Source organism: Micromys minutus (genome assembly GCF_963924665.1).
Source record: "Micromys minutus genome assembly, chromosome: 15".
Classification (NCBI taxonomy): Eukaryota; Metazoa; Chordata; class Mammalia; order Rodentia; family Muridae; genus Micromys; species Micromys minutus.
Window position 1 is genome coordinate 4,808,044 of NC_137984.1, and position 12,542 is coordinate 4,820,585.

Below are 12,542 nucleotides of genomic sequence, written 5' to 3' on the forward strand. Positions count from 1 at the left end.
TGGAAGAGCCCACATCTCTTCCCACAACTACTTGAAAATTGTTAAAAGACATCCGTGTAACAGCCAATGGTCTCAGACTCACATGTGAACAGCAACCAGCACAGATGGGCAAAGGTCAGTAATGTAGTGGCCAGACCCACACACATGGGTGCACACTGATCCTCACTTGCTCCTCACAGAAAACCTGCCAACATCTGAGTAGAGCACTCCTTACACTCTTAGCCAAACTCAGTGTTTATAGACCCAGCTGCAGCTGGGAAACAGATTTATTGAGGCACTAAGAAATGGAGCCAGCTTACGTGTGCATCCATTGACTGGAAAGGGAGCACTCTAAGAAGAGTAGGGGATGACACGTTTATATTAATGCCAGAACATGCATCAGGGATAACAATCAGGGCCAGTTTCTGCTTTCCTGGACGCTAGGAAACTGAGCTCAGTAGTATGTTTTATTTATTATGGAGTATTGAAGGTTGAATTCAGAACCCCTCAGTGTTAGGCAAGGGCTTTATCGATTTATCACAGAATATTCCTAGACACACACACACACACACACACACACACACACACGTGTATGTTTGTATATATGTATTTTTCTTTCAACTTGGAGACAGTATCTCATTAAATTGCCCAGGTTAGCCTTAAGCTCAGTTTATTGGCCAGGCCCATCTTGAACTCAGCATTTTTCTGCACCAGATTCCCAGTAGCGGGAGTTAGAGTCTAATGCCCCTACGTCTGTCTTGGCCACAGAAGTCATAAATGGCAAGAAATGATAGCAGAAACAGACTTACATCCTTAGCTCTGGGCTCCTAATCTAGTGCATCTTCCACTGCCATCTCTGGTCCACATATGAAGTGGAAAACAGTGGAGGCAGAGAACACAGTTTGGTGCTGGAGAGATGAGGTACCATCACTGTCATCTGGACAGTGGACAGGCTACAGCTGGCAATGTTCTTAATGAGTGATAATAACTCACCTTCCACTCCTACATTTTTATCTTCATAGCTCCAGAGCTACAGACTTGCAAATGTGTTTGCTGTGCACTTAGCTCATGGACTCCAAGGACGTTGATGTGCCTTGGTGGTCAGGAGGTGGTCTACAGTCGTTTCCACCCCACAACCACCATGTTGTTTATATGCCTCAATTACCACAAGGAAGGAAACATCCAGACCAGCATTCCTGTCTGATCTACGTAAGTAAGAAATGTCATTGCTGCCTTGAAGAAGAGGGGGAATTTTCCAGGGGAGAGCTCTGGGAGAGTAGGTGTGTTTGGACTTAATGCAAGGCCAACCATGCCATACTCGGAGTTAAACAAAGGCTGGAGAACTTAGACCATGGTGGAGAAGGACTTTGAATAAGACAATTAAAGGTAACTCATTTATATGCCACATACTGCCTCTTTGATTATTAATTTATATTTCTTGCTGTTGTTGTGCAAGAAATGATCCAGTGTTAGCATACAGCACTCAGTACTGATCCACTGCCCGGTGTTAGCATACAGCACTCAGTAATGATCCAGTGTTAGCATACAGCACTCAGTACTGATCCACTGCCTGGTGTTAGCATACAGCACTCAGTCTGGTAACCTTGATGCCCTTTGGACTGACTGCCTTGTACTCATGGGCTTTAATGCTATGTTACTTTTCATTTCAATCCAAGGGTGTTGAAACTCTTCTATAAACCACTGTTCGATCAAAGACAGGTTTCTGGAAAGAAACCTGAGGCATTTAAGAGAATGATGCAACTAGCCAGGTTGTCCCCTTCTCCCCTCTGGAGATATTTCCTGAACAACCACACAGCTCAGAGGAACAGGAGACATTCTTCATTTGGAAGCTTACAGCCTTCACTGAGCACAGGTGAACCATCACAGCCAGGCACAAATCGGAAGGGTCCTCAACATGTATGTGCCCCGAACTGTATCTAAAACCACGCCTTCTACCTCCCCCCCCGCCCCGTGTGGGCTCCCATTCTCGAGAATCCCCAGAAGGACTGTTTCAAAACTAAATATACTCTGAACAACTCGGTAGGAGGTATAATGGGTGCGATCCAAACCAGAGAAAGCCACAGCGTGGAAATGACAGGTTTGGGGAAATGTTCCCTTGGTTTACTTGATTAACTCGCTGTCACTGAGGAGCATTTGCCTCTGAGATCCCCTTTCCTAGAGTCTGTCATGTAATTGGTTTAAAGTGATACTTTACCGAAATATATACTAAAGAAAATTCTGCTGCTAACTGTAAAATTTGCACGTTCGTTCTAATTGACTTCAAAGTTACCCAAATCCTTATTCCCAAGTGATATCCATCAGTATTCAGCTGGGTTCCTGGTTGTGATTGACATCTGAAACTATCATACTAAGGGATGCCAGTATCCTGAAGACTAACTCATCACATTCGAAATGGTGTGTTTTAATAGAAAATTGAACGTGACAATGATTTTTAAAATAGTTTTGGTGGATATTCCAAGCTTTGGGGCTAATGTCCACTTTTCAGTGAGTGTATACCATGTATGTTCTTTTGTGACTGAGTTACCTCACTTAGGATGATATTTTCTAGTTTCATGCATTTGCCTAAGAATTTCATTAACACCTTGTTTTTAATAGCTGAGTAGTACTCCATTGTGTAAATGAACCACGTTTTCTGAATACCCAAGACACAATTCACAGACCACATAAAGCTTAAGAAGAAGGGAGACCAAAATGTGAATGCTTCAGTCCTTCTTAGAAGGGGAAACAAAATACTCAAGGGAGGAACTACAGAGACAAAGTGTGGAGCAGAGAGTGAAGGAAAGGCCATCCAGAGACTGTCCTACCTGGGGATTCATCCCATATGCAGCCACCAAACCCAGACAATATTGTGGATGCCAAGAAGTGCATGCTGAGAGTAGCCTGATAAGGCTGTCTCCTGAGAGGATCTGAGACATACAGCCCGAGGAATAAATCTATATTTCTGTATATCTATAGGTGCTGGAAGCCAACCATTGGACTGAGCACACTGGGTCCCTAATGAAGAAGCTAGAGAAAGAACTGAAGGAGCTGAAAGGTTTTTCAACCCCATAAGAAGAACAACATTATCAACCAACCAGACACCCCTGAGCTCCTAGGGATTAAACCACCAATCAAAGAGTACACATGGAGGGACACGTGGCTCCAGCTGCATATGTAGCAGAGGATGGCTTTGTTGGACATCAATTGGGGGAAAGGCCCTTGGTCTTTGGAAAGCTCGATGCCCCGGTGTAGGGGAATGCCAGGGCAGGGAGGCAGGTGTGGGTAGGTGGGTGGAGAACTCTCATAGAAGCAGGGTGAAGGGAGATGGGATAGGGAGTTTTAAGAAGGGAAAGCAGGAAAGGGGATAACACTTGAAATGTAAGTAAATAAAATATCCAATAAAAATCTTTTGGTGGTTTATAACCATCTTAGCCTCTTTGCTTATCAGTTGTCATCAATTAAGGCTCCTTCCTAACCGGCACTGAGGAAACAGAAAAGCCAAGAAGTTTGCTTTATGCACATACATATAGAAATGCAGATTACCAGAAATAGTACTTTGGGATGATGACTTATTTCATTCATTGTTTTGTTTACTTTTTTAAAAAAATAGCATACAAAACATTAGGTTTCATTGTGGTATTTTTTAAATACATGTTTTTTTCCCTCTCTATTCTTAGCCCATATCTCACTGTCATCTTGATTATAATTTCTAAACTTTTTCTTTCTCTCTGTCTCTGTATCTCTCTCTCTCTCTCTCTCTCTCTCTCTCTCTCTCTCTCTCTCTCTCTCTGTATGTGTGTTGGTATGTAGATCTGCCTGTATGTCTATGTGTGTCTATATATGTTCATATGTGTGTCTGTGTTTTGTGTATGTGTGTGTGCACAAGCTATGGCATTAGGGTGGAGGTGTGTGCATGTATACCTTTTGTGATAAAAAACAACCATGGCTATCATTCCTTAATTATCATTTATCTTTTTTTTTGAGGCTAGTTCTCTCATTGGCCTAGAATTTACTAACTCAGTATTGCTTGTCAATATCCCCAGGGATCTTGCCAGTTCCTGTCTCTACCACTTAGATCTGAAGGTCCTACCTCCCCACCAGGATGTCTCTCTCTCTCTCTCTCTCTCTCTCTCTCTCTCTCTCTCTCTCTCTCTCTCTCTCTCTCTGTGTGTGTGTGTGTGTGTGTGTGTGTGTGTGTGCTTTCTGAAGTTTCAACTCAGGTCCTTGTCCTTACTAGGAAAGGCACACATTCCTGGCTGAACTGTCTCCCTGTAACATTGTAAGGACATCTTTTGAGACAATTGTCTAAATGTTAGTAAGTCTATAATTAAAGATTTTGTTATATTCTTCACATATTTAGAAATGCCTTTTAAACATGTAAGTAATGGTTGTTTTGTCTTTGTTCAAAATTACAGTTCATTTTGAAATGTGATTACAGCTTCCATGACCATATTAGGTCTACATGGCAAATTCCAAATCAGGGATGGGGTTTATAGAAAGACCTTTTCTTAAAAAACAAAACAATTACCAAAAATTTTTAAAAGGTATACATTTCTTATATTTATGCAATTGAATAACTATTTCTTAGCTTTCATTTGAAAATTACTTAATAAAATAAAGATGCTTACAAGACTGAGAGCTCAGTGATTTAGGGGATCTCAGCAGCATACAGATAGAACAAAGAAATAAACAATATATTGCCTTTCATATTTAATCAAGTATGTCACCTTGGTAGATTGGTAGACATACTAGAAAGAAAAAATCAACTGTGTATTGATATATCTACTTACTCATAATATCTAGACCAAGGACAACTATGCGAACTATTTCTATTGTGTAAGAACCATTTTATAAAGAGGAAAGGTTAAGTTGGGATAGAAGAGGAAAAGGAAGAATAGTGGAAGGGACATTGGAAGGATGAATATTACTAAAGACCTTTGAAAAAGTCATATGCAATTACCCTATAATGGAGCAATGATGCCCCTATTAGATACCAGAACCAAAAAGCAAATCTTCAGTGCCAGGAATAAGCAATGGTTTATGGAGTCATTGGCCAGTGTAATGTCAGATCTCTAAACAGTATTTCTGGTAGTGATTTCCCAGAACTTGATGGTGACTCCCTTTGCTGAAGATATCGTGTATGTGAGTCCCATAATATGGAGGAATTAAGTTAACACTACCCTGGAAGTCATCACTACTAGCTAGTTTCCACAGTGCTCAAGCTTCTATACAGCTACCATGGGAGACAGAAATTAAGTCTCTCACCCAGCTAGGAACTCCAGATTAGAACACTGTCTAGTTCAGCACTGCTACAAATATTGTAGCAGTAAGTTTCACCTTCTGATTAGACTTAAGTCCTGCTTCACAAGATGAAATTCAAACCTGGCAATGTCATTAGTTGAAGAACTCATGGCTAAACTGGTCACAGAGGTCCTAGCAGAAGGCCAATGACTTTTATTTGGCTAAGTAGATATGGTATTAATCTGACTTTTAATGACTTGCCATTATACTTAAAGATTAATGCACTTTTCATGGTTCATTAGAGAAGTTTCTATTTGCAGTAGATGTCAACTCACGACTCAGAGCAAGCCCTTCCGTGATCCTCTCCCTCTCTGCCTCCTGTTTGTGGACCAGATAGATGTAAGATCTCAGTCAGCACTTCAGCCTCAAGCCTGCCTGCCTACTTTCAGGCTCTCCACCATGGTAGTCTTGTCTCTAATGCTCTGGAATCATGAGATCCAAATTAGTACTTTTTATGTAGCCTTGGTCATGGTGCTTTGTCATGACAATAGAAAAGAAAGTATGATGATACTAAAATTGAAAGAATAAACCCAAGTGGTGATTTACTCTAAGAATCATTGAAAGTTGCTGAATGTCCCAGGTGTTCTAGATGCGCAGACCCTTCTAGGTCATTGTTATTTGACAACTGTAACCTACTGCTGAACGGCAGCCTGTTCAAAGAGGAAGGGAGCTTCTCTAGATTTCTGAAAACTGATAACCAGTCTCAATCGACCTTTAATCTAGTCTGTGTGACAATAATCTTAATTATGTTCAGCAAAAAAACTATACTGAAGAATATTCTGCAGTAATGAGAAAAATATAAGATGTTGCAAATATCCATCTGAAGTGTGCACATACGCACACACACACACACACACACACACACACACACATACACACAGAGAGAGAGGTGGGAGAGAGAGGGAGAAATAGAAGAAACACAGAGAAACAAACACGTGAAGAGACACACATATCACAGAAACATACACATGCACACATGCACATACATTCACACATAGAAGCATATGTATACATATAAGCATACATGTAACACAACAGAGAAAGAATGAAAGAAAGAGAGAGGGATAGGGAAGAGGAAGAAGGAGAGAGGGAGAGACAAGGTGAGGTTTGAGAAAGGATGGGTTTTAGTCTATTTATATACTGCTTATAATCAACTACACACGTTTATAATGAATATTATTTTCTGAGTGTTCTTGTTACGGACTTGTCATTACCAAGCCTTATACATATTGTATGTCTCAGTAACTTCAGATCCTGTGCAAAGAGTTGATAAACCTTTCATTTCCTCTACAACTAATGAGCAATCATATCTCTGCAGCTAGATTTTCATAACTAGAAAATGAAAAGTTTGAACCTAACTACAGACGAGGCTCTTTGCAGGTTTGTAAATATTGCTATTTAGCATTGTTCAGTGAAGAAACCAATTACCTGAAACCTGTTTGAGGATTTCTGACAAATGTAAAATAAGCAGGCTAGAGAAGGAACAGAAGCAACAACTTTATACAAATCAGTGGGACATCTTAAAATATCAAACATGGTTCCTAAACTCCTTGTCCTAAATTGACTGCAGTGAACTTTGCCCTCCTTTTTGTTACATAATCATTGAAAATGCTGTGGACATTTCGAAAAGCCATTTGTTCATTGGAAGCTTACATGGGTAAAATATGGCTGGATGACAACAAAAAGGCAGGAAAAAAGGGATCAGGATCTTAGGAGAGCAGGGAGAGGGGTAGAAAAACATCAAGCAGAAAATAGATGCCCCTTCTGAAAGCTGACGCCCAACATACTTCCTTCCAATATGGGCACTTTATCAATAATTCACAAAAAGAAACATGAATTGTTTTCTGATTTTTGGTGCTTTCAAGAGACAAGTAAAGTAGATGTCTGAGGTGGGTGGAGGAAGATAACTGAGTGGGAGAGGCGAAAGGGAGGGGAACAGGGCCTGGGGCAGTATTATATATAGGGAGAGTTAGGGAGAGAGAACAGAAATCAGTGGCCTGAGGGGAACATCTTTAGATATTATGCCAGAGAGACCTGGAGCAATGTGGAGGAGGGGGAGGCCACAGGGAGTTTATGGGGAGGTAACTCTAGCTAAGACTCCTAGCAAAGGAAATAAGGAACCTGAAGTGGTCACCTCCTGTAGCCAGGCAGGACTTCCAGTGGAGGAATAAAGTCACCAACCCACAAACACAAAACCTTTGACCTAAAACGTGTCCTGCCTCTAAGATGTGCAAGGACAGAGATGGAGCAAAAACTAAGGGAATGGCCAACCAATGACTGGTCCGACTTGAGACCCATCCCGTGATTGAGATCCAAGTCCTGACAGCATTAAGGACAGTCTGTTATGCTTGCAGACAGAAGCCTAGCATAGCTGTCCTCTGAGAGTCTCCACCCAGAAGCTGACCAAAACAGATGCAGAGACCCTCAGCCAAGCATTAGATAGAGCTCAGGGAGACTTGTGGAGAGGTTGGGGAAAGACTGGGGAACCTGGAGGGAATAAAGACTCCACAAGAAGACCAACAGTCAACTAACCTGGACCCTTGAGGACTCTTGGAGTCTGAAGCACCAACCAAAGAACATAAAAGGGCTGGACGCCCAAGGGGGTGCATTATTGCCTGCCCAGGGACAAAAGTCCTACTCTTATTGTTTAGACTATGCTGATTTACGTGGGTCCATGAGAGGGACTGCCACAGCCTTTTACCCATTCACAATTTTAGATGAGGAGAAAGTGAGAAGCAACACCACAAATTACCTCAGGCTTCACCTCATGGGAGAGCCCAGCTGTTCAGAGGACACCAGTTACTTTTTTCCCCAAACCAAATCTTATTACATCTTTAAATGCAAGTTCATAGAATTGGCCTCTCCTTTCAGACTGGGTAGGTAGGACACACTTTACTTTAGGAATGCATTAACTCAGACTGGAGCATCATCCTGAGCTGGGAATGAAGTGTTCCCAGCTCTGTGATGTGAGACACTATCCTGACAGACAAAGCAACAAGAAACAACCATCCCGAGTTCTCTCTGACTGCCTTTGTCAACCATAACCCGCCCTGCTCCGTTGATGCTCGGTTTCCTGTGTGACAAGGCTGTCCCACCAAACTGTGCGTCCCAAAAGATTACTTTCCAAGTTATCTTGTGTTGGTGGACGCTCGGCACATTCTAACTTGTGGGAGTGTGCAGAACTCTTTATTTCGGGTTATGTAGTCAGTTTGTTTATCTGTTTTTTTCTCCAGGTGGAATAAAATACCAAAAAGGCAAGTTGTTTGGGTTTAGAGTCATTTCCAATTACCCAAACCCAACCGACGTACAAGCTGAAATTCCCCAAAACCAATAAAATACCCAAGATGAAGAGCCTCAAGGTTCTGAATCCATTGCTGTTCTATTGTAATCAGGTTATAAGGTAGTCAATACCTAAGAAATATCTACTGGCTCCAAGGCATCATGCAAGACAGAGAAAGGAAGTCTGGCTCTGAGCAGTTCTCATGCTGGAGAGGACACCGGGACAGTTTTAAGTAGACTCTTGGAGCCCACAGGGAACTTTTAATGCAGAGAAGAACCAAGCTTCATTTACAGGAGGGAAAAGCTCACAGTTCTTACAAGACTGGTCATCAAAGGAGAAAGAGTAAGAAAGAACCAACATACTGAGGATGGTCTTACTGGCCACAGTTCCCACACTAAGGAGAAAACTGGGAATTAGATGATCCACAGTCTGTCTTTCCCCCTTTTTCTTTTCTTTCCTCTCTGCCTTTCTGTGTCCCGTCTTCCGATCTTTCCTCTCCTCTTCTCTCCTTCCCCCACTTGCTACCTTCTTAGAGGATTGTGGCAGAATACAAGTTTGAGGAGAGCAGGTAAAGTCTAATATTTAAATGTGTGTTGGGAGACACTGAGAATGTATATTTAAAACTAACATAGAAAATATATCTGGTTTTGCCATTAAATATAGTGGAAGAAACATTTTAAAATATTTGTTACAGTTTTTTTAAAAATACTGTTGTATAATAACAGTTTTATTTTAAGGAACTTAGTGTTACTGTGTAGTTACAATCAAGTGTTTTAAACTTGATTTTGTGAGTACTTTATGAGATTGCTACAGTCTTCAATCTGCTATTTTAAATATTGTTAAAAATCAATTTGATATTATTTCTAATGTTGAATTCCTCTTCCAATAAAAATTGGAGTTTACCTTCAGACGTTTTTAGGTGTAAACATTGGATATTTTCATAAGCAGGTAAAGGAAAGACTGAAAAGAGTTGTATAGAAGGATAGTACCAAGGTACAGTGGTACCTATTTGTCATTAGCTTGTTGAAAGTGAAGGCAGGGTCAGAAGCTCAGGGCTAGCTTGGGCTATGCAACGCATCCTGGGTTACATAATGCCTTATCTCATAAACAGAAGAGGAAGAAGATGGTAGTGGGGTCTAATTAGATCGTTCCTGTTTTGAATGTAGGTGATTTTGAAGCAATGATATTAAAGGAACAATGAAGTACCATTGTCCATATTCTGACTATTGTCATTTGCTTATGAGAGAGTAATCAGGTTTGGTACAATGTGCCAAGAAAAACACCGTGTGACATGAAAACAGAGAAACAAATTCTGTGAGTGTACATACGTGTGTGCGTATGTGCGTGCATGTTACAAGTTAAAAGGAGTAAGAGCCAATGGGCAACTATAAACCCAAAACGCAGTGCCACAGAAGAAAGAAAAACAGAAGCCCTTCTTGGGGACTAATGAGGTCCCCCAAGGATACAACATTGGGGACCTCCATAAAGAAGGAATAGCTGAGAAATCCGAAGCAGGGGGAGAGACAGTTCATAGGAACACTTGGGGTTTGGGAAGGCTGCAGGCAGGAAGATTGAAATGCCTGCTGTTTGTTTAGCACAGTTAACAGAAGTGGGCATGCTGTGTGTTTATAAACATTTGAAGGCTGGCTGGAAACATGGAAACTGGAGAGGATCGCACACTGCAACACTGAAAGGATTTAGCTTGAGCAAAGAGTTCAAAAGAGAACTGAGAAGTAAGCTTGACTGAGCTTTCTCTCTCCCAGAAACCCCTTCCCCATCGAAGCTGCCAGCAAGGAGAGGGCTTCAAGACCTGTGCTCCGGAGACAGCCCGCCCATCTCATTTCTTCAACTTTAATGAACTAGTAGAAACATTAAATTCTGACCGACCGGTCTGCACAAAATTACTCAGGTTGTTTATTTATAGATGTTTTTGGGGCAACCAGCAGCACAGAACTCCAGATTTCTGTTTATCCTCATTTGTTCTAATAGTCTGTCATCCGTAGACAGTGGTCAACCTTGTTCCCATTGAGGCTGGCCTTTAAAACTTCATTCATCCAAAGCTCAAAGGATTTGGCTCCGGAGCTAAGGAGAAACAATTGACTGTAGTTTTCAAGACCGGAGTGTGTTTCCAGCTGCAGTTCAAAGGTACACTACCAGGGTGCTCAAGAGGTTTGCTGTAGAATCATTTCTCCAAATACCCAGTCCTCTGTTTTCTTTGCTTTTGGGGTGTAGTGGTAGAACGTAGCGTGTGATTTTGCTTTTGCATCTAAGGGGGAAATCTGTTCTTACTAAAGTCATGGTATTATTTTCCTCCTAAGTTTGCTTTTTAATGAAATTAAGATAAAAATTGTGTTTGGGATTTTGTGATCTGAGAGTGTTTTGTTTGTCTAATTTGACTTATACAAAAATGCATGCCAAAAAATGCTATACACAACTATAAAATAAACATAGATCGCTAACTGTGGCGGTGTCCAACCCCCCAGGCGTGGAGTGCAAGGAACCGCCTGTAAGGGAATCTTACATTCCCCTTGGTTTTTTTCTAACCCTTTTCCCCTGTATCTTTTTTCTGGATATTTACAGATATTCTCACAGTGTGACTTGCACTGTGGAGGACTTGCTAGTTTCTGGAACCCTTCCTGAATTCTGTAACAGGTATATGACTTTGGGAGTTCTCCCTGTTTTCTTTCTTTCCAGTTCTTTTGGTGTCTCCTGTGTTCTCTTCTTCCTGCTTTGCTCCCTGTCATCTAGAGCTTGGTGGCACCAACCTGCTGTGCCATTCAGTATTTCTGCCATGGTGTTACAAGGCCTCAGAGGAAGAAAGAAAGGGGCAGAAAGGAAAACAGGAGAAGTAAGTAACTAGAAACTAGTACAGTCTTATAGGAGAGCCCTTTTTTTTTTTTTTTTTTTTTTTTTGACTGTATATTTATAAATTGTGTTCCCCCACCCAAGTAAAATAGCTATAAAACCCTGGAAGAATTCTAATTCTTAAAGAACCTTTCAACTTTAGAGACCTCAAATATATTTTGGGAAGGAAGATAATAGTAGACTCGGGAGCAGTATCTGAAGTAACTTGTAAAGCTGGTGAGGGGCTGGTAACATGCTTAACTGCTAACCCTGGGACACCGAGTTCAATCCTCAGGTCCCACAAGGTGAACAAGAGAACTGACTGACACACACCCTGTCCTGCCCCCATATCCTCACAGTGACACTCTCGCACCCACACACAAGCATGCACAATAAACACATAGAGTTTCAAAGTAAAAACATTCAGAAATTAACTAGACCTATTTCAACATTTCTCTTGAGTAGTAGAAAAAGAAGGCTTAAAATGTATTTGTAGAAATCTGGGGTTGGGGGCCATAAATCATTGCTCCTTAAATGCTTGTGAGATGATTACAGATGATATAAAAATACTATTTCTATATCATGAATTCATCTATAGGGTTGTCTTTTCTTCCCTGGCCCCTATTTACAGTGGCAATAAAAAGGTTTCCTTTCAACTAAACTTATATAATGAACGTACATTTAAAAAGGGCATATACCCACCACCATGTTGTGTTTAGAGATACTAAACTACCACAGTGTAGGTGATGTGTCAGTGGTTATCAGACTGTTTAGCAGATGCTAGCAGAGTTCCGTCGAATGAGCAGCAGAGGCTGCCTACCTTGGCAACAGTAACCTGTAAACTTAACATCGCTCTTCAACCTCCCATGGACCAAACACAGGTCGATTTATTTCTCTTCTAGGTGGCACCTATGCAGTGCATTCATAGTAAAAAGATCAATTAAGGGGTTGAAAAATTAGTATTTTAGAAATAATACTGAGGTTTCTGAGAGATAGCTGCAACTATATTTGTAGGCACGGATATGAAGTTGTGAGGGAGGAAAATAACCTAGACTCTAAGATGTGTGTGCTGAAAAGTTTATATTGAGAGACAGCACAAATGAGCAGCTTGGTCTTCATGTGGGTTCCCCACACAACA